This window comes from Mastomys coucha, unplaced genomic scaffold (assembly GCF_008632895.1).
Source record: "Mastomys coucha isolate ucsf_1 unplaced genomic scaffold, UCSF_Mcou_1 pScaffold20, whole genome shotgun sequence".
Lineage (NCBI taxonomy): Eukaryota > Metazoa > Chordata > Mammalia > Rodentia > Muridae > Mastomys > Mastomys coucha.
In genome coordinates this window covers 50,417,342-50,442,670 of record NW_022196903.1, presented here as the reverse complement: position 1 = coordinate 50,442,670, position 25,329 = coordinate 50,417,342, and the positions used below count along the sequence as shown (strand labels likewise).

The following is a 25,329-nucleotide window of genomic DNA, read 5'->3' as shown; positions in this document are numbered from 1 at the left end:
GCTCCATAGAGCTCTCTCGAAAGACAGAATTCTTCTTACAGAACTGCCTGTTCCCTGAGACCTACTGGCTTCTAGAAACTTACAGCAGCCCATGCTCCCGAATTCATCCTGCCCTGGTGCATGTGGGTCATTAATTTCAGAAGTAGCTTTGTGTGGAAGGCCAAACTCTGTCCACAAAGAGTCTAAGAGGAGGTCAGTGGGCAGATGTTAGTCCCACCTAGCGTCAAGACACAGATGATGGGGACAGAGTCATCTTGTTGGAGGTGGAGATGCAGACTGGTAATAGAATTGGTGAGTGACTGTGGAGGTAACAGCGCTGTAGGGACCAAAGCCCTGAATGAAAGTGTGCTGTTCACATGATCATGATGTGGCACAGCCACATCCAGGATCCTAGTCTCAGACCCTTTGGAAAACTGCAAATTCCTCTTTCCCCACTGGCAGTGAGACTCAGGGCAAGACAAGAAATGACAAAGCCTTCCCTTTTGGCCCATTAGTAGACCTTGATAGAGTGTGCAGAAAATTTCCACCATGGCTTTCTCCCCATACAAGTTTACAGCCTGAAGACTTCCCTATTTAGACTGCTCATCCTTATATTAGCTAAACCTGCTTCGATGACCCAGCAGTTTGCCACAGACCCTCCCTCCTTATTTATCTGTATCTAACAATCTTGTCTCTTGTCCAGCTGACTGCAATGACTCTACCTCTCTCTGTCAATTCTTTATAATAAACATGCTGAGCTTCTGGGGTACTGAGGTCTCTTCATTTGAGAGCCCATCCAATTTCCAGCATCTCTATGTATCTGGGTGTTGTGTTTTCTTTATTCCCTCAGCACCCCAGCCAAGGCCATTCCTAGAAACCATGTGTTGACTTGACTCAGCACTACCTGGTGTTGGGAATGGGGATAGTGACCTTAATAATTCTGGCAAATGGAGTCAACATGGATGGGCATCCTAAATGGAGCACGCAGTTCACACACCCCATTCAGGTCCCTTGGCTTTCCTTCTCTTCCTTCTTGAGCTCAGGAAATGTCTAGGAGGAACTATGAGTCTTCTGCCAACACCAGAGTGGAGGGTGGTCTCTTCAATGTGTCCTCTTCTCAGGATGACTGCAGTGTAGGACTCAAGACCTCCTCCTTGGACCCTTGGCTAATGAACATGCTCAGTTCCACAAGCTCGAGGGGTCCTGTTCTAGAGAGGAGAAGACCCAAGACTCTCAGGGCTCCACCTGTCCAACTAGAGAACTAAGACTAGGCTGTTTCAGTTATACCACAAAGAAATAGCCTGGGCAACCTCAGTGGGCACATGAGGTCACATGCAGGTTGTAAGGAAAGCTTTTATCACCCCAGTAGCTTTTCTAAACCTCTCTCCAGTGGGAATCCCTTTCTCTGGGTGGCCAGTGAGATGTACGCAGAGGAGGTCTCATGAATGGTGACATAGAGACTTTCCTTCTAAGCTGAGTTCATGCTGTCAGCCGCAATGACTCAGCCTCAGTCCCCCATATTCATTGCTCAGCAAGGACACAGGAGGCCATGTGCACTGAGACCTTTTATTGTCCTGCTGTCCTAGCCAATGTTCACTGTGTCTCTGGCTATAAATCCCAGTGGCCATGGCCAGTCACTGTGGAATTGAAAACACCCTCAAACATTTCCAACATGGCTTGCCTCTGTGCAGAACTTTCAAAGGGAAAGTCCTCAGCCATGTCTATGCACCATGATCCTACCACCCACCTCCAAGCAACTTAGGAAAAGTGAGGACTCAGAAAATGGAGACCCCAGAACAGCATTGAGGTCACCAAAGGATGGCAGGTGGGTGGGAATTTTCCCCTTCAAAGTTGGATGTAAAGAAGGAACCTTCAAATGACTGCCTATATTAGTCAAATGCATTTATCTGAGAGAGGGGGATGGAGGGGGTGAGGGAAGGAAGGAAGGAGGGAGGGAGGGAGACACAGAGAGAGAGAGGAGAGAGAGAAAGGGAGAGAGAGAGAGAGAGAGAGAGAGAGAGAGAGAGAGAGAGAGAGAGAGCACTAGGGAAAGTAGAAACAATTTTCCTAGGCTCATGGTTTCAGGGATATCCATCATTGTCTTCTGGCTTTGTTGTTTTTTAGGCTGTGCTAAGGCTGAACATCACAGTATGAGGAGTGAAGTCACTTACCTCCTGGTGGCCATGAGGGAAGAGAGGGAAGGAAGGAGGAGGGAAAGGGGAGGGAGACATGGCTGCACTATGCACATGGTGCATTAGTTGGCTTCTTCCTTCTTTTGTTCTATGCAGGTTCCCAGGCTAATAGATGGTACCACTCACAGTCAGTCATGTCTCTCTGTCTAATCAAGTTGCCAATAAAGACTAACCATCACACTACATTTTTTGGTAGCATCTACCTTCTCCAGTTCTTTAATCCAAATAGAGAATCCAGTGTTCATTGATCCAAGCAGGACGTCACTTAAAGGTCCGGACCCACACGTGTAGCAGCCCATGTGAGCCCAACAGGTCTGGGATACCTCCAGGCCTGCATTTCCATGTTGAACACAAGAGCCTGCTATCTCCACGCTTCCCATTGCTCCTCCTCTACAAATGTATCTCCTTTGAGTTCTTGGGGAGTTGGGACCCTGAGTTTCACTCCTTACATGTGCTGCTCATTATTCATGTAGCAAAAAGGTGTTAGTGAGGATTTTCAAGGGCTAGCCATAGTGCCACACTGAAATTGCTGGGATCTGTCCTCTGGGCCCTTTTGTCAAACAGGATGCACAGAATTTAAGCAATGACTAATCTCTTAATGTGATGTTGACATTGGGAAGCAGGTCATTTGGATCTCAGCCAGATTTCAAGGAGGTGTCCCAAAGAAGTTGCCTGATCTTAGACTTGAAGGTCAAGTTAAGGAAATAGTATGGGTCAGGGGAACTACAGTGAAGAAAAACACATTTAAAAAAAAAGACCACAAAGAAAAAGGAAATCATGTATGGGACCCACTGCACCCAGACTATGTGGTTAGAGATAGTCAGCAAAAGACATGTACTGAATTTGAGCTATAGAGCCATATCACATGGTCAGGGGTCTTAACCTTCAGATCAGTGGGAAGTGGTTAAAGAGACGACCAGTACTCAACTGCATTTGACAGTATTTCCCAGGATGCAAAAAAGAAAGGAGACTGGAGGGTGCAGAGGACAGAGCTTAAAGGCTGGCTGCAGTAGGCAAGCTGTACACTTGGGTCTGAACTAGGAGATTGTGGAAAGGCGAGAGAGAGATGGAGAAACAAAAGGCCATATAAGGAGCACAGCTAGTGGGATTCAGGAGCTGGTTGTGTGAGCATGTGATAGCATTCAGGGCACTGGGATGTAAACATTGAATATATTCTATTGAAGGGAGAATCATGGATGCACCCAGAGTAACCTTGTAAAGAGGAGAATGCCACTTCTTCACAAGAAGGATCTGGCTTACGTGTGAATTTCCCTTTTGGATTAGTATGCAAGGAAGGAATCTGCTTCTCTTTCATTCTGACACTGCTCTTCACTGTTACTACTGACGAGGCAAATCTTCAGAATGATGGACTAGCCACGAGGCATTTGGAGGTCAAAGCTAGCAGATTCTATGGCTGTCACCAGGCTGCATGACTGTCTACCTGGTGACCACATTCATGGGAGCAGGAGCCTGGAGGGAGAGACAGACTTCACGTGGATTAGGAACTGGACTTGGACCAGATGGGTTTGAGGCATCCTAAGGGAATCTCAGGAAGGAATATTAATGGAGCAAGTGGGGATCTCAGAAAAGATTGGATTTCAAAGAGCAAACATGAGGTTAGAAACAAATCAGGGGTTCTTCACCCTGACAGCACAAGACTGTTTCAGAATTAGGCTAACCAGACACAATGTACAAATTCTGATGGAAGGGATTTGAGACAAGATCTGGCATTGGGATTTCTTAAAGCTCCCCATTTGACTCCCACGAGCGACTGAGGGCAGAACTACTTGGATGGATGATAACTGAAACACCAGGACAGATAGCTCAGGGAGAAGGTGCACAGTGCGAAGACCTGAACTCAGCACCTGTCCCCACAGGGCCTCTCACACCTCCTGTCCCTGCCTGGTGATGAGAAAGAGTGATGACCCTTAACCACTGCCCAGTCAGCCTGTGGCAATGGCCACAGGGAACATGGCAGGGAAATCAGATTGGACATACATTGTCCTCTGAGCAATAAAGGGCTCTGGAGTGGCGTCACCCTCTTTTCTTTGCCTACTTCCCTCCCACACACAGCACTTCAGGAACTTCTCTAGGCATTGCAGCTGACCTAGGCAAAGACAACCAGGGAGTGTGCTCCATGGGGCTCCTTAGGAAGAAGCCCTTTGTGCAGGACCAGTGTGTGAGTTCTGTCACTGCAGCTGCTGTCCTGTCTGCAAACACTGGTGTATCCTGCAAGCTCACAAGCATTCAAGCTGTCTCCCAGTTCTTCCCCTTATAACTAACTATGCAGTTTTGTTGATTCCATCTACAAAGGAGAATTATGGTTAGCCCTACCAAGACAGAAAGTTGCCAATGAAACTAGCCTCACAGACCCCACCTGATGGTTCTTTTGCCCTCATCTTCTACTATTATTGCTTCCCAGGATAGATGTGGGAACAGGAGCAAGGGCGGGGGAGGGGGCAGTGAGAGGTGACAGAGTCACATGATGCATCCCAGGGATCAGATTCCAGAGACTAACATCAGGGTGCAGAGATGAGTGTATTGTACAGCACATACACTTATATAAAGTGAGCCAATCTCAACCCCCTTAACCCTTAGTCAATTGTATCTCGTGATGCTGTCACTGTGCCCCAATGAAAACCCTGCCTGATAAGGGTCCTGTGACTCCATGAGGAGTCCTGATCTGCTGTATATGGCATTAGATCTAATGAGATGTGTCCTGGAACACTGGTGAGACACTGAGGCCAGGGCAATAGCTGCTTCCTCCATCTTCATGAAAGTCCTAACAGGTGGCAATGCTACCCTACTGGAACATATTGAAACAACTCAAGTAGCTTAAAGGAGTCTCTACATCAACCACCTAAATCTGCCTTTCCTCCTTCAGGTAAAGCTACTGTGTCCCCCGTACTCTATCACCTCCCTTGTTGGGTCTCCAGCCATTATGGCAGCCATGTTTCCATTTCTTAATGCACAGCTTAGCCATAATGTTTCCCTCCCCTCTATGAGGTCTTGGAACTCACACAGTTGATCCCCCTTGCTGGGTGGGGCCTTCTAATGTACAGGTTGCAAACTGCCATCTAAGCCTGGTTCCAAAGTAGCATTTGGCCTGGGAAGTGAGAGGGAAGCAGTTTCTGCCTTTATATTCAGGGCTCTGGACACTATTCACTGGGGCTCCCATGAGTTTTAGCATAGAAATGGATGGCTAAGGCTGCTGAGAGAGTGCTATATGAAATGACCTTAAACAAAACCCATCCAACATCTTCATTTTGTAGACAGAATCAGAGTCCCAAAGAGCAACAGAAACCTGATGAGCTGAAACTTAGGGTGGTTGGTTCCATCTTGTTCCCTAGCACATCACACTCAGAGTTAGACATCTTGGATTCATGTGCATATCTCTCCTCTGTCACAATAACCCCGTCTCAGCTGGCCATCAGCAAATCCACCCTGGGTGTTAGCCAATGACCTGAAGGCTCATTTTACCAAAGATATCTTGGCCATTGGCATTTCAGTCCCAGAAACACAGACAAAGTGTGGCAGAATCTAAAACAGAGGCATTCCTATTAGTATCCCCATGGCCAACCTCATGGGCATAAGATCCCAACCACTCAGCAGAAGCCATAACACAGATTTCAGAAATCCATGAAGAAGAATGGATTTTCTTACTGTGCATATGTCTTAATTTCCTGTGTTTGTCCCCAAAGGGCTTTTCCATCGACAAAGCACTTGTTTCTACAGGCAATGCAGTTGAAGAGAAGCCAGGGATGGAGAGATTAGCCATGGGGACAGAGAGGACCTGGAGAGCTGGGGTGGCAGCTCTACTGAAGGGATGGGAGAGCCCAATCCAGCCCCAGACAGACAGGAATGGGCCAGCTAGGGTTGGAAGCTAGACAGGGCTGCACCAGAAATCAGTTGACCACAAGTCCTTTGTCAAACCAAAATCCAGTCTTGTTGTATAAGTAGTGTTCCAAGGAAAGCATGTGTTCAGCTCCCATATGAAGAGCCCTTATATATCTGAGGCTACTTGACATAGCCCTTCGTGGGAAAGGCTGGCTACCTAGTGTTTGGTGATCAAGGATGAGCTTGGTGCCTGTAGGGCTTAGCTTGAGGATGCCCTGTATCCCAGATGCCCGACTTGGGCATCTCTCAAGATGTCTCCAATGAGCCTGAAAGTGAACTGTGCCCACCACCACCACCACCACCACCACCACCACCACCACCACCACCACGATGCATTCAACCCTTGCCTCTCTGTCCTTGCCTCTGAGATCCTCTCCTAGCCCCCTGCCTTTCCTTCCTGCTATGCTCAGGTCCTTCACTCAACACCTGAACCCTCTAGGTCATCCTGTTGCCCTCCAAGGAACTGCTACACTCCATGCCTCACTGAAAATCTATCCACCTTCTTGACAGGACCCACACAGATCTCCTAAGACTCTCTTCTCAGCCTTCATGCTTCAACTCTGTGAATGACAGTGCTCTTTCTTGCTGTCCACACCTAGATCCCTGTGCCTTTTGGATCCCTTGACTTTCCTTAGGCATCCCTTTACCTGCTGTTCCCCTACTGATGCCTGCTAAGCCCCTGCAGGTTCTGACTCACCCTTCCTCCCCACTCCTCACCACTGCCACCATGGGCAGGCTTCATCCCCAGAGGAAGTGATTCAGCACCCAGACTATGCAGCCAGCTATGTGCTTAGAGTCTGTGCAGCTTTGGGTGAGTTAATTAGCCTCTCCGGGACCCAGCTTCCTCATGTATAAATCAAAGATAAGAGTGATATGTCCCTTATGCAGTTGTGAAAATCAAGTGGTATGTGGAAGCCAGGCTGGTGCTTAGAAACAGGAACCTGTTAATCAAGATTATCTCTGGCCACTTGCCACTGCCCCACTGAAAAATATGGGAGCCACAATGGAGTCATATATAAAATTTCAAAACATTTAGTAACTGTATTAAGATGAAACATGGGGAGTTACTTTAATGGTATATTGTATTAAGCCCACTAAATTCAAAATATTCTTTCAAAATTCTACCAGCATAAAATATGAATGAGTTAAATTTTGCCTTCTTTTTCATGTGCCAAGTCTGAAATCCAGCATTTATTTTACATTCCCACCACATCTGCATCTAAACCAGCCACGTGTAGAATATTCAAGTAGCACATGTGGTGTGCCTAGTGGTGAAGGCACCGGTCAGCCGGTGTGCAAATAGTCCCCTTGCTTCATGGTTCCTACAACAGACTAGCTCAACCACTGTACATTGTTGCCATGGCTTCCCACCGTGCTGAAGACAAAGTCCCAGCCCTTCCCTGGGGTTGACAGTGTCATCACATCTGTCCCTGGTTTGCAGAGAGCATCGCCTTCATCCTCCTTCCATTAGTTGCAGTTCCTGCAGCCTCCTCACTTGATATTGGACAGGTCAAGTTCATTCTTCTCACCTGTTCTCTCAACTTGCTTTGCTTCTCCCTTTGACCTTTACTCTGTTTATCCATCTTCTTATGTGGGTTGCAGCTTACACCTCTTAGCATCTTGCCAGATGTGTTTCTTCATGCCAGATCTACCAATACTCTGCAGTCACTACCCATCCCAAGGTGTAGATCTCTCCATGACCATCTCCCATGGTGTTATTCTAGTCTCTTCTCTCTATAGCACAAGCACCAACACCACAGGGACCTTGTCTGTCTTGATTCAATCTCTTGCTTTGCAAAGGCAGGTGATCTCTTTAGTGTTTGTTAAAGGAACTGAAGCCCTTGTTCTGGCCTCTGGGTCTCAGGCTCAATGTCAACAAAACCTCCCCATGAGACTGGCTAGGAATTGCCCCTGGATTTTCTAGTATTTGGTCAAGGAGTTGTGGCTCTTCAGTTTCTGCTTGGCGATCTGCAATGGATAGCAATTCTGGTTCAATACAGCCTGTGGAGGTGTAAGTGAATGAAGTCCACTTAACATAGAGCCAAGTCTGGGAAAAGAGAGCATCTTTTTCTTTCATATAAAGGGCTGACATCAGCTTAGGGCAACCCCTTATGAACTTGCTGTTTGGTAATAGTTGCCTAATTCCAAGGGAAACCCTCTACAATCAGCCATTCCCATTGCTGCTCAAGGCCTGGCTAGGAACCCATGGGCTGCAGGCTAGATGAAACTACTGAAACATTGCTCTGAACCTGAAAGTCTACTGAAGTATAATGGCACCTCCTGTCCTGTCCTGGATCTGCTCAGTTGTTCATGGTCAGAAGCGGCAGTCCTCAGGGCTCTCTTGGACACCTACCTGTCCTTTGGACTCCGTTCTCAGGGGCATCTTTAACATCCCAATCTCTCAAAAACAGGGAAGCAATGGTGTCCTTAACGGAGAGCCTATGATCTGAAGTTAAGATAGATGTTCAGCTACCAGAACCTGGTGGTCTTGGGAGAGACTAGGAAAAAAAATGCCTTCCAGCAATGTGAAGCAAGGGTCACAGTAGCTTCTGGATCTTGGAGATATTTGGTAATAAATGCCCATTAGACATGCACCCTACAAAGACCTGTAGGGCAGTTTGGGCAGCTGTCCAATGGCCACTAGCTACCTGAAGCCTATTCTGTATCTAAGCTCCATTCTTGCCTTCAGTCATTAAACTGGACAGATAGATAATTTGCCCCTTCCTTTGGTAGGTAGGGAAACCGAGGTCCAGGACATGAAGCCACACAGAGTGTCGGTGGAGAGCAAATGTCGCTGTGAGGGATAATGGGGTGGGAGAGGTACAGCCAGGACCTCAAAGCTACTTTCCCAGGACCCCTGGCCCTAGCGCCCCACCCCCACCAACTCAGCCTTTGTCTGATTTGCTGACTGCGACAGCTGGGAAGGCTGAGCCTCACCCTGGCTCCTGCCATCAGCCATCTCTATGTGGCACTAAAGATCGACTCGGGCACCAGGCCCCAGCAGCAGGCTTGGCAGGTGGCTCTGTGTTGCCAGGGAGACCACAGAGGAGGAAAGCTGTTCCACAAGGCTGCAGAAGGCCAGATGGCCCGGGGTCCCAGAGGTGCTTTTCTTAGGGACAACAACCTTGTATGCATACTGCTAGGGTCTCACAGGGATGCATCCACTAAGTACATGAGGAAACTGAGATGCAAAGCCTGTATAACCAGCTCACTGAGGGTGAATGTTAAAGACAAAGCCAATACTCTGGCTCACCCTGAGCTCTGATGGCCAGCCAGGTACACAGACAGAGGAACACACAGGCTTATGTGTAAATGTGTAGATTTTCCCCAATGAGACCCCAGACTTTATTAAAGGTCCTTATTAAACTTGCTCCCAGGAACAGCTGGAGATGGAGGGAGACTCCACACTCTGATATGCTGAGATCCAATGAGTAAGTGGAGATGCAAACTGCATCCTGGGTGGGACCCAGAAAAGGGGTGCTGAAAAGAGATTGGGGAGAGAAGCCAAGGGCTATGACCAAGAAACCTTGAGCTGGCTTGGCCCTAGAACTGGGAGGATTTATTGACAGAACCAGGAATGAAGCCCCTCAGAAAGGCCAATCTTACCCTGATCTCCTATAATGGAAGATGATGTAGGGTGAGAAGAAAATAGAAAAGGAGCCCATTGCAGTCTGCAGATGCTGGGTCTCCTGAGATCTCTAGAGACCCTCATGGAGGAAACCCATTATCCTCAGGGTGAATAATGGCTGAAATCACATTGGCTCTGCCCTGTCTCAGGTACAAATGTCCTCCCAGCCTAGTGCTCAGAAAGGCTTATCAGCAAGTCAAGGACCTTGGCTCAGCTTTAGAACAGGCTTGCCCAGGTATCATCCCCTTAAGTGGCAGGAACCTCTGCTCCCATCCCTACTAGAACCCGAACCAAGAAAGAACCTTACACAGATCCTAGTGAAGGGATGTGATGTGGGACAAGCTGAGGGCTGGGGAGCTGGTAAAGGTAGGAGAACCTCAGTAAGGGTCAGGGAGGTATGACCATCTTCCCAAAGAAGGGAAGAGGGCAGCCAGATTCAACATTTCTGCACAAGATCTGGAAATGCCCAGCTCAGCCCAAGGCAGGGCAGCTGATGAGCCTTTCCAGAGGGGCTGGGGAAGGCAGGCTTGCTGCTCTTCAATCTGACACTCGGGCATAAATTAAAGGGAAAGAGAATCTGGGCTGACTCTCAGGGTTCATGTAACTGAGCTAAATTACTCCACAGCCCTCTCTGTGGTGCAAACAGAAATCCCCACCTGCTGGAGGTTGTCACACAGGCAGCCTGGGCTCCCTTGAGAGCTGGAAGCTGCCTGCAGCCTGGGGCCTCCCGCCCCCAGACCCCGCCTGCTGCTGGAGCTGTCATCCCTGCTCCCAAACAGGCTGATTATCCCCATCTGGGGAAAACAAAACATGTCAGCCTCGTGCCTGAGAAGAGGCCTGTCTCCTTAGTGAGGCATAATATGAAGAAGCTCCCAGCCTGCATCTGCCATGCGATAGGGATGAGCAACCTCAGCTATCCTAGTAAGGTTTTCTCCTCTTCTGGCATCCCCTGCTCCCAGAAGCCTTTGGACCCCTGTTAGCCTTACTTGGGCTTCCCGCTGGCCTCTCTGAACCTCCAAAGTCCTGGTGAGAATTTGAATTTGCATATACTACTCACCTGTGCAGCACTGAGGTTTGATCTGTTTCAGAATCAGACTAGTCAGTTGTTAGTTTACTGCAGCTCTGATTTTTGCTCCTGGAAGGGAGACTCTCCCAGGAAAAGTGCTGAGCTCATTGAATGGGGTGGCCAAGGGAAGCAGTCAGGAGGCAACTTGCTACAACCTGATGGTCTCCTGCCCTTGTTTGTCCATGTGTTCCTTCCACTTTAGGATGCCTTTCAATCACTTTGGCATTTACGTGCTATTAGAGCTGTACTTCAACCCCTAGCCTCTGGTATCGCCACACACCAGGCAAGCCTTTACATATCTACCGTTTCCCCTGGCATAGGAGCTACTGTGGACAAGAACTATAAAGACACACTTACCTACCCAAGGATACCAACCAGGGAACAGACACAGTTCATATCCAAAAAAATGGGTGAATTGATAAGAATGGAATTTTCCTTTGGTCTAACCTGGCCTCCACAGCTGTTCCCATCACCTCTAATATTTTTCCCACCTCATGATGCTCAGGGTAGCCTGCCTGTCTTATTGCAGAGGGAAACTAACACTCCCTGAATTCTTCTGACCTGGCAAGCAAAGGACTACTATGCTTGTTACACATTTACCCAAACTAGCGCTGCTCACACAGATTGGACAGAACAATGTCTCAGATGATACACAGGCCTATGAGATCCCAGAACAGAGTGAAGAATTGGATGGGAATTTCCTAGGCTCTTGTTTTCTGAGACAGGCCTCTGCCTGCCACAGTCCAAGCCAAGGCTCCAAGATCCAAGCCTCAGACAAGAGGGTTGATTTTATTACCACAATGCCAATGAGGAAACTGAGGCACAGAAAACCACCACGGGCCTACAGTCCATCACAATACCTGCCAGGCATATGGGATGTGACAGCCTATCTTTCCCCTGTGTGGGTCCAGGGTCTAGCACCTCTGCTGCTAACGTCACACTGACTATGACCTTGTTGAGACCCACAATCAGATTCATCTTCCTTTATTCCTTTGCACAAGGTAACAGATGCCAGAGATGAATGACCAATGGGAGCATAATGATTGCATATATGCGTTTATAATGTTTCCTCTGCCTGCCTCCGAAGCAGATGGAAGGTGGCTTAGAATATTGAAATGCATAATCAGGACAATAAAATTATTCTCTAAAACAGATCTGTTGGAATTCAATCATCAAGCAGAAAGATGGAGTTCTCTGGGGCATCCGGGAGAAGCCAGGCTAAGATGTAGGAACCTACATTGGTGTCCCTGGCTATGCCAAAGCCATTTTTATAAGTTACTCCTTTATCTTAATCTCAATGAACCTATATGATAGGCAGATACAGAATGTGAGAAGTAGAAATTTGTGGACAGCATCTATGCTGGATATGTCAACTTGACACAAACTAAAGTCATTTGAGAGTAGGGAACCTTAATTAAGAAAATGCCTCCATAAAATCAGGCTGTAGGCAAGTATGTGGGGCATTTTCTTAGTTAGTGATTGGTGTGGGAGGGCCCAGTCCATTGTGAGTGGGATCACCTCTGGGTTCTATAACAGAATGAGCAAGCTAGGAGGAGCAGGCCAGTAAGCAGCAGCCTTCCATAGCCTCTGCATCAGTCCTGATTCTAGATTCCTGCCTGACTTTCTTCAATGGTGAACTATAATGTGGAAGTATACACCCAATACACTCTTTCATCCCAAACTTGCTTTTGGTCATGATGTTTCATTAGAGCAATAGGAATTCTATCTAAGAGAGCATCTCAAGCAGCACCAGATACAACAAGTTTAGGACTCCCAAGGGTTATCCCAAGGGGGTAACCAAGGACATTCCAATGGTTGGCAGGGCTGGGCAGGAAATACAAGATCAGTCAGCAGGCCTTGGCCCAGCACCTACAGCAGTCAGATTCACTCTGCTGTCATCTGTCTTAGTCACTGAGCTCCCTGGTTAGATTTGTAGCCCTGATGTTAAACATGCTTAGAAACCATACTGGACAGCATCCTCTGAAGCCCTTCCATGCTTTTACAGCCCTCTGGGCTCCTTTATGTTATTAGTCAGCCACTTTCAAGCAAACCATAGTTTGGAAATATCCTGGTGTTCTCCATAAGTGAAAAATGCTTGAATTCTACTGTAGAATCCAGGGAGTCCCTGGAGAGAGTGCTACAGTTGAGGGCATGAGTATAAGGGACTTCCCTTGGTCCTTCCTCTTCAGGTTTTCAGTCCAGATAAACCCCTACTCACTGGTATGGACTGAGTACTCAGGCATATCAGCTAGGAGAACAATAAAGCTGCTACAAAAAATATCAGTAGCTCCGAGTATAGAGCCAAGGGCCGATGCTATCAGCTCCCACAGCAGGATGCTAATAGTCTCTATCATTCATGGTATGTCAGGTACAGGGCTTTGACTACTGTACTGAACTACACAGGGCATCTGAACTCTTCTGGTCAGTACCCTAATGTCCAACATGCAGGAGGGCTTTGCCATTTCAAAATCTGGTCCCAGCCTAAGTGTTCTTCTAAATATCTACCAGAGACACCAAGTTATAGGCTATCAGTGTGCCAGTATGAAATGCAGACACCATCTCTGTATATACCTATACTCCTGCGGGGAGAAAGTCCAGGCCATCAGATGCTGACATACTCAGACATGTGTGATCTATTCTTCCTAGTGTGAGGTCTATTCTAAAAGCGTGAGGGGGAGAAAAAAGAAGGAAAGAGGCCAGAGGAAAGTTGCAGAGTGAATGATCTGTGAGAGAACAGAGCAGCTGCATTGTCATGTCTTATCTCACAAGTACAAAAATAACCTTCTTAACCAAAACCTAAAGAAATGAAAAGTTGTATGTTGTCTCTTACATGTGGATATTATCTTTCAAACTTCATTATATATGTATTTCAATCCATATAACCCCATAGGTTTGTTGCCTAGTAAGGACCTAGAGAGTAGAAGGGGATCTTCCAAGGGAGGGGAAATATTTTATAGTTTTATAAAAGCATAAAGGGGAGAACTAAAATAGGAGGATTAAATGGGGAGGGAGTCAGAAAATCAGGGGAAGTGGGGAAATGAGGGGAAGGACAGCTAATACTAAAGCTTTTTACAAAGTCATACAGAAACTTACTACTTCAAAAGCACTGTGAAATACATACATAAATAAAATGAATTTAAATGGAGCCACCATATAATGGGGTAGACATTGCCCAAAGTGGACATCTTATTCCACCACTTAAAAACTTCAGTGCCAGAAATGAGTTACATTCTTTAGCCATTGCCTCTAGATGGGCATGCTATTACCAAGGCTATTGATTACTGTCTAAGCCTCATGATAAGGATGTATTTTTGAATACACAATTTATGTCATTGAACATGACATAAAGCTGGTTAAGCTGGTGCCAGAAGCTTCACACCTACTGACTAGCAGGTGCTAAAAGGTACTTAGCACACTATAGAAAGAGAAGGATATTCATTAATTTCACCAAGCTATAAATTCTGAAACTTACAACAAGACCCCAGCCTGTAACATATACTGGTACAATAGGGGCACAAATGTTGTGGGAATAAGCAACCATTTTTTTTAAACTTGGATTTAGGCCATACATGACACTAAGAAAGTGGCCAAAAACCTGATTTTTAGATAGGTCATGTGCCTATGAAAAAGCTTACTATTATTTTTCTAAAAGAACACAGCAGTAAAATGACTCACTCCTAAGTTCTCTGCCTATAGATCAGAGCATTACCCAAACCATGCTAAGGAAGCAGTGTGTTGTAGTAACTAGCAAAGAATCCGTGACTGCCACGTACCAAGGGTAAGGGACTTTGGAGCACACTCAGCCCTGTGAAATACTTTTATCACATTCATTTCATCAAGGCTCAGGGATCTCAGAGAGGGCAGACAGACTCTAAGAGCCAGAGATGGCGGACAAGTCCAAAAAACAACATCTTCAAGAAACAACAGTGCTGAAACATACATGAAGTCACAGAGACTGTGGCAGCATACACAGGACCTGACAAACTACCAGCCCCAAGAAGAGGAAGTAGACACAAAGTCCTGCTCCTAACAAGAAAGCTATTTGTAATTGATTCAGTTTTTTCCAGTGGAGAATCACTAGGTATAGCAAAAACACCCAGGGCAAGCCCCATGCCTAGGAAGAGCTGGCTGCCATAAGTGGAACTCCATGTGCCCCATGTTTCTTCTTTCCCTGTACTTTTTAGTTTTGTACTGTTTTGGTATTTCTTGTTTTATTTATTTTCCCTTTTTTAGGTTTGTCTGTTTTGATTTTCATTTTTCATTTTCTGTTTTTACTTTTCCAGGTGTTTTTTTTTTCTTAAGGAAAAAGAGAAAAAAACATTAAGTTTAATAGGTAGGAATGGGGTAACTATATGAGAGGAGCTTGGGTAAGGGAAAGAATGTGACCAAGATATATTATATAAGAGCTATATATATATATATATATACATATATATATATACATATATATATACATATATATTACATATAATTCAATAATGAGTTTTGAATACACACAAGAATAGGCACCTTATAATCTTGGCCTCCACATCACTACCATATAATGGCTAATTTTGATTGTCAACTTGTTTTGTGACAGTATTTCTGGGGAAATGTGAGTAAAATCCCACTAACCTGAATAGGGGATTGATAGCACATCAAAGTAAGAATGACACCAAAGTCCAAATTTATGAATCAGTGATCTTTATTCAGTTACTGGCAGGAATGCAGATGATGGATTACATACTGGGGCAGAAATGACTCAAAGATGGTTGCATTATCCAAATCCCATCCCAGCATGGTGATAGCTCACAAAATCTGAAAATCCAAAACTTGCAAGTAACTCAGAAGGTTGGGACGACATGTGTCTCTTCAGGCAGCTAAGCTGGACTCTGCCTCTGGCTCTGCTGTTCTACAGGATTTTCTCAGCACTCCTTACCTCTTAGCAAAGTTTGGAGAAGTAAAAACTGGTGCATCTGATCAGTTTCAGGGGTCAGAAAGATAAGAAACAAATGAACAAACAAATGAAAAACCACTGTGCTGTATGACAAAGAAATAGCATGAGGCAATTTAAAGTTACAAACAAGGGGCATGTAGATGTGCCTAACATAACTGTTAAGGAAGTTAGAACAGTTACATAGAAACCAAACATTTACTCTCCTTAATGGTAAGACTCCACCCTTCAAAGGCTCCCCTTTATAAAAATGAATATTCAAGACTGGAGAGATGGCTCGAAGGCTAAGAATGCATATTTCTTTTGCAGAGAACTCTAGTTCAGGTTCTCGGCACCACGTCAAACAGTTCACAGCTGTCTGTAACTCCAGTTCTGAGGAATCTGATGTCTCTAGATACCATGGGCACCTACTATCACCTGCACATACCCAAATTCCTATACACACACTTGCACATAATTAAAGATAGGAAAAGTAAAATATTTTAAGAATGCAAATCCTTTTCAAAAAATAGAGAGTAAGCTGAAAATTCTCCAGGGGTTTCCTGTTCACTAAATGGAATGTGTGAGTTCTTTTGCTAAACAAAAATCAAGGGATTTTTGTTTATATGTTTGTTATCTTTATGATCTCTGAAACCTACTTCCCCAAACTTTGATAAGAGATAAGGAGTGCTGAGAGACCCTTGTAGAACAGCAGGAAAAGAGGCAGAGACCAGCTAAGCTGTCTGGAACAGACAACCCCAACTGGCATAGAGACCAGTACAGCTATGGCAAAAAGATCCCGGGCTATATCTCAAACTGGGAGCAGAACTTGGTGGTATCATCCATACAGTACTGCTTTGCAGCTTTGCCCAATACAAGCTGAGGGGCATGGAGGCTGTGACACGTTTTCATAAAGCAACCAAGGCCAGTCCATGTGTGTCTCTGAGTCATGTGAAAATGTAAAGGTGAAGCTTAAGCTTCAGTAGAGACCTATGACTGCAGGTGATGATAAAAACCATGGGAAATCTATAGAAGGAAGCCGCTGCATAGAATGGATCTGGACCAAGAGAAAGGGAGTCAATATATGCTGCATCAACAGAGGAATAGCTATTGAAGCCCAGATGATGTCATTAAGATCCCCAGAGGCTTTTTGGATGGAGCTAAAAGACTTAATGTTTTCCCTCCTGTGTTTTGGCTTTGCTTTAGCCAAGTCTTTCCTTGTTCCATCTGGGTAAGGGGATATTCAGTATGTGCTATTACTATGTGCTATTGTGGTTTAGATGTATCGACTTGCTTTTGTGTAGAGATTGCCTTGAGTCTTGAAAGAACCTTTAGGCTTTTGAGCAAGTGTTTGTATTTAAGACTATGAGAAGTTTTGATGCTGTAATGAATGCATTTTGCATGTGTGAGATCTCCATGAGCCTAAGAAGGATGATGGGTGGAATGTTATGGGTTAAATATTATGGTTTATGATATCTGGGTGTCAAGTTGAAAGGGGAAAGACTCATGAGTTTTCAGTTGTGGACTAGATAGGATTAATGAACACCTGGGACATTAACGGTGCAAAGCCTTTGGTGTATCTATGAGATGTTTCCAGGGTGGCTTAACTGAGGAGGGAAAGCTGGGCAGTGGTGGCACACACCTTTAATCCCAACACTTGGGAGGCAGATGCAGGTGGATTTCTGAGTTCGAGGTTAGCCTGGTCTATAGAGTGAGTTCCAGGACACCCAGGGCTACACAGAGAGACCCTGTCTTGAAAAACCAAAAAAAAAAAACCAAAAAACAAAAAGAAAGAAAGAAAGAAAGAAAGAAAGAAAGAAAGAAAGAAAGAAGGAAAGAAAAAGAAAAACACACACACAAAAACTAAGGAGGGAAAGCTCATCTGAATGTAGATGGCACCACCTGCAGTGATTTGAATGAGAAAAGTCCCCATAGGCTCAGCTATTGGAACACTTGGTACCTAGTTGATAGCTCTATTTTGGAAATGTTCTAGAACCTTCAGAAAGTGCAGCCTTACTGGAGGAATACATCATTGGGAATGGACCTTAAGAGTTTATAACTTCATCCTATTTGCACTTAGCTCTCTGCTTCACGTTTGTGGTTGAAGGTATCATTTTTTTCAGCTTAATGCTCTAGCCTCCTACCATACATGCCTCTATCATCATTATAGAGTCACCCTCTAAAACTTTAAACCCAAATAAATTCTCTCTTCCATATGTTGCCTTGATGGTGTTATGTCATAGCAACAGAAAAGTAACTACTTGAAACACCGCCTAAAATGCTAGAGTTCTATGCTAAATCCTAACAGAAGGGGTACTAGGAAGGTGGAGTTGTAAAAGTGCCTGTCTCATAAGCACTAATGCCTGCATTTGGATGTTCAGGATCCATAATGGGCCGAGCATGATAGTATGTACCTATAATCCCACTCCTGTAAGGCAGAGGTGTGACTCCTGGAAGTTTGCTGGCCATCCAGTTTAGCCAAATTAGAGACTTCTCAGTTATGTAAGAAACATTTATCTCAAAAAACAGGGTAGAGAGCAATGGATAGAGACAGTGGCATTGGCCTCCTCTAGCCACCTCACACACATTCACAGGCATGTACATTCCTGCACACACTGCACACATACATGCAGACCCCATACCCACATAGAAAAGGAGGGAGGAGCCCACTGAACACTGTCATTATCCTTTCTCTGTTTTCTAGGTGCACCACAGACCAAGCATTCCATCTTCTTGTCTTTCCTGCAATGACTGTATTTCTCCAAACTATGAGCCAAAAAAAAAAAAAAAAAAAAAAAAAAAACAAACCTTTTTCCCTTCGGGTGGATTTTGCTCAGGTATTTGTTCACAGTAGCGGGAGAAGGAAGAAAGACATTTCAGGACATTTAAGATGCCTCCAAACTTCTCCTCAGGGGCAGAAATGGTAGTCCTGCCATGGCTTCTGGGCTTTTCTATCCATAGACTTCATGCTGTGACACGAGGGTTCCACAGCCTCCTACCAGGCCTATACCTTGCCTCACTTGCCTCTGAAGCACTGGATGATGCCGACCAGACCTTCAGCCCCTTTGCCACTCCTCTGCCTCTATGTACTCCCCTCATTGCCTCACAGTGACAGTGGTCCATGGGACATCATCTTATTAGTGGCACTTAGGCTGCCCCTGCACTAGGGACAGAACCCAATCTCTGTAGGAAGTGCACTGTATAGTTAGTTTGTCCTGAGCCAATCATCTCAGGATGATGCATGAATAAGAGAAGCTAATGTCCTGAGTTTACAGCATCTGTTGCACACTGCATGCCAGGCAAGTGAGGTCCCTCTCTTCACAGCCCCAGGGAAAGTTAACATCTTTGCTTGGTGTTCTGCTTCCCTAGCCCCTGCACTCATCCAGTTGAGTACCAAGCTTTGTCTTCTCTTCAGTGGTTTTAAGCACCTTGTATTTTTTTTTCTAGATGAACCTTGTCTTTCTGCCAGGCCCCACTTGGATGTGCCCTCCATTATGTTTAAAGACCACTCACTCACTGGAGGAGGTTCAGACACCTAAATCTTATAAGTGAGAGGTCTGAGCCCTGCTAAGCCCTTATATCTCTTCCCAGGCATCTACTGATCAGGGACTGCTGCTTTTGAGCCCTTTGCAGGCTAGCATGCCTTGATTCCGTCCAGAAACCATCCTTTCCCTGCCTACTTGCCCTATACTGTTGTTTCATTCCCTTCCAGACGGTGAGGTAAAAGCACCAAGCCATTTTAGTCCAATTTTCTCTTCCCGATGTGGAGAGGCAATGGTGGCATTAAGACCTGGTACCTGCTGTTCAGAATCAGCAAAGAACAGTAAGTGGGAGGTAATGAGTGCTGTTGGCAGGAACTGAGCATGTCCCCTGTCCTCCTACAGTCCCCAAGCTCCCTGCCAGAGCCCACATTGAAAGGAACCTCCTGGGCAATGAGTCCCCACTTCTCTAGTTGTTTGGATGTTCCATGTGGCCCGAGCAAGCCCCTGCCTTCCTCCAGCCTGAGTTTCCTCATCTGTACAGTGGACATTTACACTTCCTCAAAGATAGAGGAGGAAAAGAAGTGTTTTTAAAAGCCAAGGAGGGGGTCAGACATTGGAAACTTGCTGCTTGCTCCTGTTTAGCATGAGCTCTATGCTCTCCTTGGCTGCTTTCTGAGGCAGGATCACTGACCCCTCTCTGTGAGCAAGGAACCATGTGCAGAAGTTCAGTGCGTACTTCTTCCTCATGCACACAGAAGGTCCAAAGAACAAAAGCACAGACTTCTACAATCTTTATGACGCCCAAGCTTGATGCTCTACCTGGATTGCCTCATTCAAGCCTCACACCACCTCCAAGGGAAAGTGTTGGTATTGTCCCATTTAGATATTATCACACAGAAGCTGAAAACATTTAAAGTATTTGTCATTGAATCTCTTGGAGATCATCTGGGAGGCCTCTGAGCCTGGGAAGATTTATCCAACATTCTCTTAGATATCACAAGCCTCCTGATTCCAAGGATGGGATATTTAAGGACTAGGGAAGGAGCCAGTTTCTGGTCAGCTTGCTTAAGGAACTAGGTTAGAGCCCCAGAGTGGTCTGATCTACAGCCTGAGGATCTAAACTCGCCAAGGACACATTCACAACAAACACACAGGTTCTGCTTTGTCAGGCTGAAGGTGGTACAGACTGAGATGTGGAACCTCTTCATCACATTTCTGGGTACTCCCTCTTGTATCTCCTCTTCTTTGTATCCTTCCTTTTCCCTGTCCCCTCCTCCTCCTTCCCTCCACCTCACTCCCCGTTACTAGTTCTGCTTCTGGTTTTCTCTTCTACCTTCTTCATTTGCTTCCCCAAGCCGCTGCCCCTCTCCCACTGGATCATCTCAGTAGGAGGTGAAATGTGTGAGTGGACCACTCACTACCAACTGGTGGCAGAGGTATAGAATACGGTGCCAAAAGTGCTCTGACGTGGCAGACCAGTCTCTGTTACCTGAAGCATCTTCAGAAGTGCATCATTTTCCATAGAGACATACTATGCCTCAACCCCACCTTCTCCTGAGTCTCCTCCAGACTGCTCACTTCTTCCTGAAAGAACCCCTTCCTTCACCCAGCAGGCATCCTTACAAGGCCTGTTTGGGGTCAGACCTTGTGCTAGAGAACCAGAGTAGAAAGGATACGGCCAAACCCTAGTCAGCAGAGGACAAGCTTGTTATACTGGCTCTTTCCTCAGTGTAGAAAGGGTAAGCAAGAGCTTCAGCAGAGGCCTGTTCCCTGGATACCCTGGGAATCCAGATTCTCAAGTCACTAGTGACTCCCACACCTTTGTTGCTGAGGCCTAAAGGGAGAGCAACGATTCTTGACTCTCTAGGCCCTTAGAGGGCTCCCTGCCCTGCCTGCAATTCATTTGTGCCTAGAAGAACTAGGGGTCTGTGTGGTTCCGCAGCTGGGGGGGGGTCTTTGAAGTCTCCCCTCCCCCATTCTGACACATCCTTCTGCTGTAAGGAAGCCCATGTTTCACTCTAAAAGGAATCCCGCTAGCAAGGTGCTGCAGCCAGCATGGAGTCAAGCCAGGCAGCAAAGATATGGGGTGCCGAGGGGGGCCTTTCTGAGGAAAGTCTTAGCCTCGGCCCTCCATAGACCCCCACATAGAAAAGGAGCCAAGAGTGGAATATATTCAATACCCTCAACCCTCTCCCTTCTTCCCTTGCTGGAGTTGCCATGGCAACCAGAGTTCACTCTAGATGCCAAAACCACTACAAAAACAACAATGAAGACATCACCCTCAGTTCAGAGGGAAAGGGCACAAGGCCAGGCTGGGGCCCAAAACAAAGACTATCCCTTCCTCCCACAGTCCTCCTCAAAGAAAGGCAACCCTGGGAATTTGGGGATTCGTGCTAGGCCAAGGCAAAGAGTAGAGGTTTGCTAATGTTCAAGGGACTTCATTTTTCTTCCTGGGGCTGCTCTCTTTTCCCTCATACCCATAGCCACCATACAGCTTCCTGTGTGTCCACTCAGTGTCTCCTTTCAGGGGGTACAGGCAGAGAATGGTGACAAGGCTGTCTCAGGGTCCCTGAGGAGCAGCCTTGGTTGTGAGAGGTGGCTCAGAGGGAGTCTTTCTAGACCACCTGATGTAAGCTGTGAACTCAGAAAATACATTTCCATCTCCATCTCTAGGGTCCTCAATAATGAGAAGCTACACTCATAGAAAGGGCATGATCTCATTCACAGTAAGGTAGAAGTGAGTGATGAGCTGTAGGTGGCCAGGGAAAAGGCCTTTGAGGTGAGACTTCAAGTCCCACAGAGCCAGGCAGCGAACTGGTGATCATCTTACCTTCCTCTGAAAGGGAGACTTGAGCTCACTCCTGGACCTACCCTGGACAGTGCCCTCAGTGTGCACTGGTGCGGGATTCCTCAGCACTTCGACCTCAGGACAGCTCCTCACAACATCTAATCTTTGACCATATGCCTTCAGGATGGCAAGAGTGGTCCAGTAGCATGTGGCATACTGAAGAGTTAATGTCAATGAACAATGGAAGAAGAAAGCAAGATGCTGCAGGTGGGCAGGAGACCGGGGGAAGCCTCCTCATACCCATAACTGAAACAACTCCATCCTAGCTCCACTCTCCACCTCTGTGCAAGTCCTTTCCCTTGCTTTGCCTCCATTGTCGCTTCAACAACTCAGGAGCTGGGCAAAACAGATGGAAGGCATGGTGTGTGGGAGGAGGAGGGGATGCTGACAGGACAGGGCAGCTGACCCTCAACTCTGCCCTAGGCCTTTAAGTCTAAGCTGGGCAATGAGGGAAGGGCCTAGAGACAGGGGAGAAATGAATGGGGGAGTGCAAAAGTGGTGAGCAGAAAAGACAAACCCAGTCCTGAGCCTGGTGGAGCTCTGAGACCCAGCCAAGACAAACAAAAGACTTCCTTAGCCTGAAGCCCTCAGAATCTTATTCCCCAGATGAACAGAAAGCCAGCGAAGCAGAAGGAAGTCACTGTGCCAGAGGTGGTCAACACTCTTCCTAAGGTCCATGTGGGGCTCTAGTTGCTTATTGACAAATGGGGCAGCAGGCTCATATAGGCTAAAGAGTTGGGATGGGAGCCTCCTCAAGAAGTTCAGGAGAGTAACAAAATGGGAAAGTGTAACGGGAACCTCTCTAGCACTAGAGACAAATGAACACAATTGGCTTCCAGGAATGAAGATAACAGAGCCAAAGGCATCATGAGGGTTTCTAGGACCAAAAACTGGACAGCAGCTCGCAGGCAGTAAGATCCAGAGGAGAAAAATCTGGGCGAATGGGACCAGACTGGAACGTAAGAGACCATGGGAAGAGTGAATGTCCCCATGTATGTGAACATGTTCAACAATCTGTGTGCACATGTGCTTGTGTGATTGGGAAAAGGCAAAGAGGTAGGGCAGTGTTGAGCAAAATAGGCTTGACCTCCCCAAAGCTGTGAGCATCCAGAACAGAGGGCAGACTGAAAGAGATCAGAGGGAGGCCAAAAGTCCAATATGGAGGCCATGGTTGCCAGAGCAGAGGGATAATCCCACTGTTAACACCTGATTCATGCTGCTACTTCATGCCATCACATTCAATGAACTCAGCAGATCTTTCCTAAGCACTTGCTTGGTGATCATGGGCAACACTTTGGTTAAATCCATGTGAAACAGGCAGAGTTCTCAGCAATCTGTGCCTAACCCACACAACAATCCAATAAATTAGTGTTGTTTTCACACATGTTTTATAGAAAAGAAAACCGTAGCAGGGTGGTAAGGGATCCTTGTACCACACCCAGACAACAGTCTTGGCCCTGAGCCTGTTTGTGCTCCTGCCAAGGTTCACCCAAGATGGACAATGTGTCAGGTAGGAGGGATAAAAGCATGAATACCTAGAATACCTAGCCAGCCAGACCGACAAATAGCCCCTGCAGTTGGGACAGTGGAAAGAGGGGTTGGGGATTTGATATGGTCAGAGAATTTTTGTGATGGCATGAAGTAGCAGCATGAGCAATATCAGAATGCCAAGGGAGAGGGCTGGAGGCAGTGTCCAGACTCTCTGGTTCCCCATGGAGACACTCTGCCTCTCTGGCTTCATTCAGAAGACCAGATAGAGCTGGTGCAGGAGGTACACACAGTGCCCCAATCCTGGATCTTCTGCTCCACCTCTTCAGTATCAAGTCAGCTATAGAAGATGAACTGTTGTGCCTCAATTCCTGTCTGCTTTCTCTTTAGGGGCTCAGGGAGGCCATGCCTGGGTGACTTATAGGGACTTCTTTGAGAACTCCTGGGTGATTCCTCCTTTTCTGCCCTCTGCCCAGACCAATATGGACTTCCCTCATTCATAACTATAGGCTCATTAAGTTATCAAGTATTTAATGTTCCCATAAATGAGTTATAACATCAATCTATGACTTATATAATTATATATTAAGTATATAATTTATATCTAATCATACTTTAATTATAACATTCATTTATGAATTCAACAAATCAGAACCTACTTTACCCTAGCACTGGGCTCAGCTGGGGAGACAGGGTGAATGAGAGCACATACCTTCTGCAAGTCTGCAGCATACCCTCCTTCACAAAGCTGACATTTCCATGGTAAGCAAGATTGATGGTCAAGGAAGCTTTGGCACCAATTAAAGACAGCAGAGCAAGGTCTCTTCCCCGCTCTTGGCCAGTCAGGACAGGGGTTAAGGAAGACTTCCTAGACTGTACAACACAGCTGGAGAGTGTCAAAAAGGAGAGACCAAACATGGAGGATGAGAGGAAGAGCAGAGAGCAGGGAAACAAGATAGGAGAGGAGCTGGTTGAAAAGAAAAAGCTAACCCCAAGGTCAGAGTAGAACTGGGTAAAGGACCAGACTGCAGAGATGTCTGGTCTCAATATGGAGTCTACAGTCTTGTCAAGATGGCCTTTAAAAGACTTCTGTGGAGTTAATCATATTTAATTATATATTCCTTTCCCCAGCCTCACAAAACCTCCACTAAAAAGCCAGACAAAAGACAAAAACAGCAAGAAGGGGGAACCCAAAAAGTAAGGTAAGTGTCTGGGGAGAGAGGATGGCATAGGCAGCAAGCCAAATCTTCTCAGATGCCTCAAAGGCTTAAGGCATAGAGCTTCCAGATTCTTCCAAATGCTTCCAGATGCTTTCAGAAGCAGAAGTGGAGCTAAATACAGAGTTAGTAGTGTACACATCTTTTAGAAAGACATTAGGCTTGCCCAACATCAACCTCTAGATCCTCTTCCTACCTAAGTGAGCTACATAGGTGACTCTCAGGATAACTCAGCCCAGAGATGCTGTGTATTGTGTCTCTGGGATGGTAAGAAGGTTCTGATGATAAGGCACCAAAGGACACAGGGGGTTACACACAGGAAGTAGGACTTAAGCCTCCAGCTTTTACCCAGCACACCCATGAGGAATGAGAAAAGTTCCCTCAGGAAAGGTTGACCAGCTCAAAGGAAAAGACCTCAAGAAAGAGACACTCAGGCTTGCCACCTGTCTTATTTTCTTTCTGTTGTCAGATAAAACACCACAACCAAGATACCTTTTCAAAGAAAGTATGTAGTTTGTGGAGTTGGTCAAAGCACCAGAGGATTAGTGTTCATTATCTGATGGTGATGAGCATGACAGTGGGTATACATGGCACTAGAGCGATAGCTGGGAGCTTCCATC

General features: G+C 46.2%; 1 long non-coding RNA gene across 2 annotated transcripts in view; it reads left to right on the top strand.

The window, feature by feature from the left end:
- LOC116098961 overlaps window positions 1-25,125 on the top strand; it is a 33,120-nt gene extending 7,995 nt beyond the window's left edge. The window contains exon 5 of one of the 2 annotated variants that reach the window (XR_004122021.1): window positions 24,624-25,125. This is a non-coding gene — a long non-coding RNA (uncharacterized LOC116098961). Of the gene's footprint in view, window positions 1-18,378; window positions 18,451-24,623 lie in introns of those variants that run through there. The other variant, XR_004122023.1, reaches the window with a different exon arrangement.
- The last annotated feature ends 204 nt before the right edge of the window (window positions 25,126-25,329 follow it).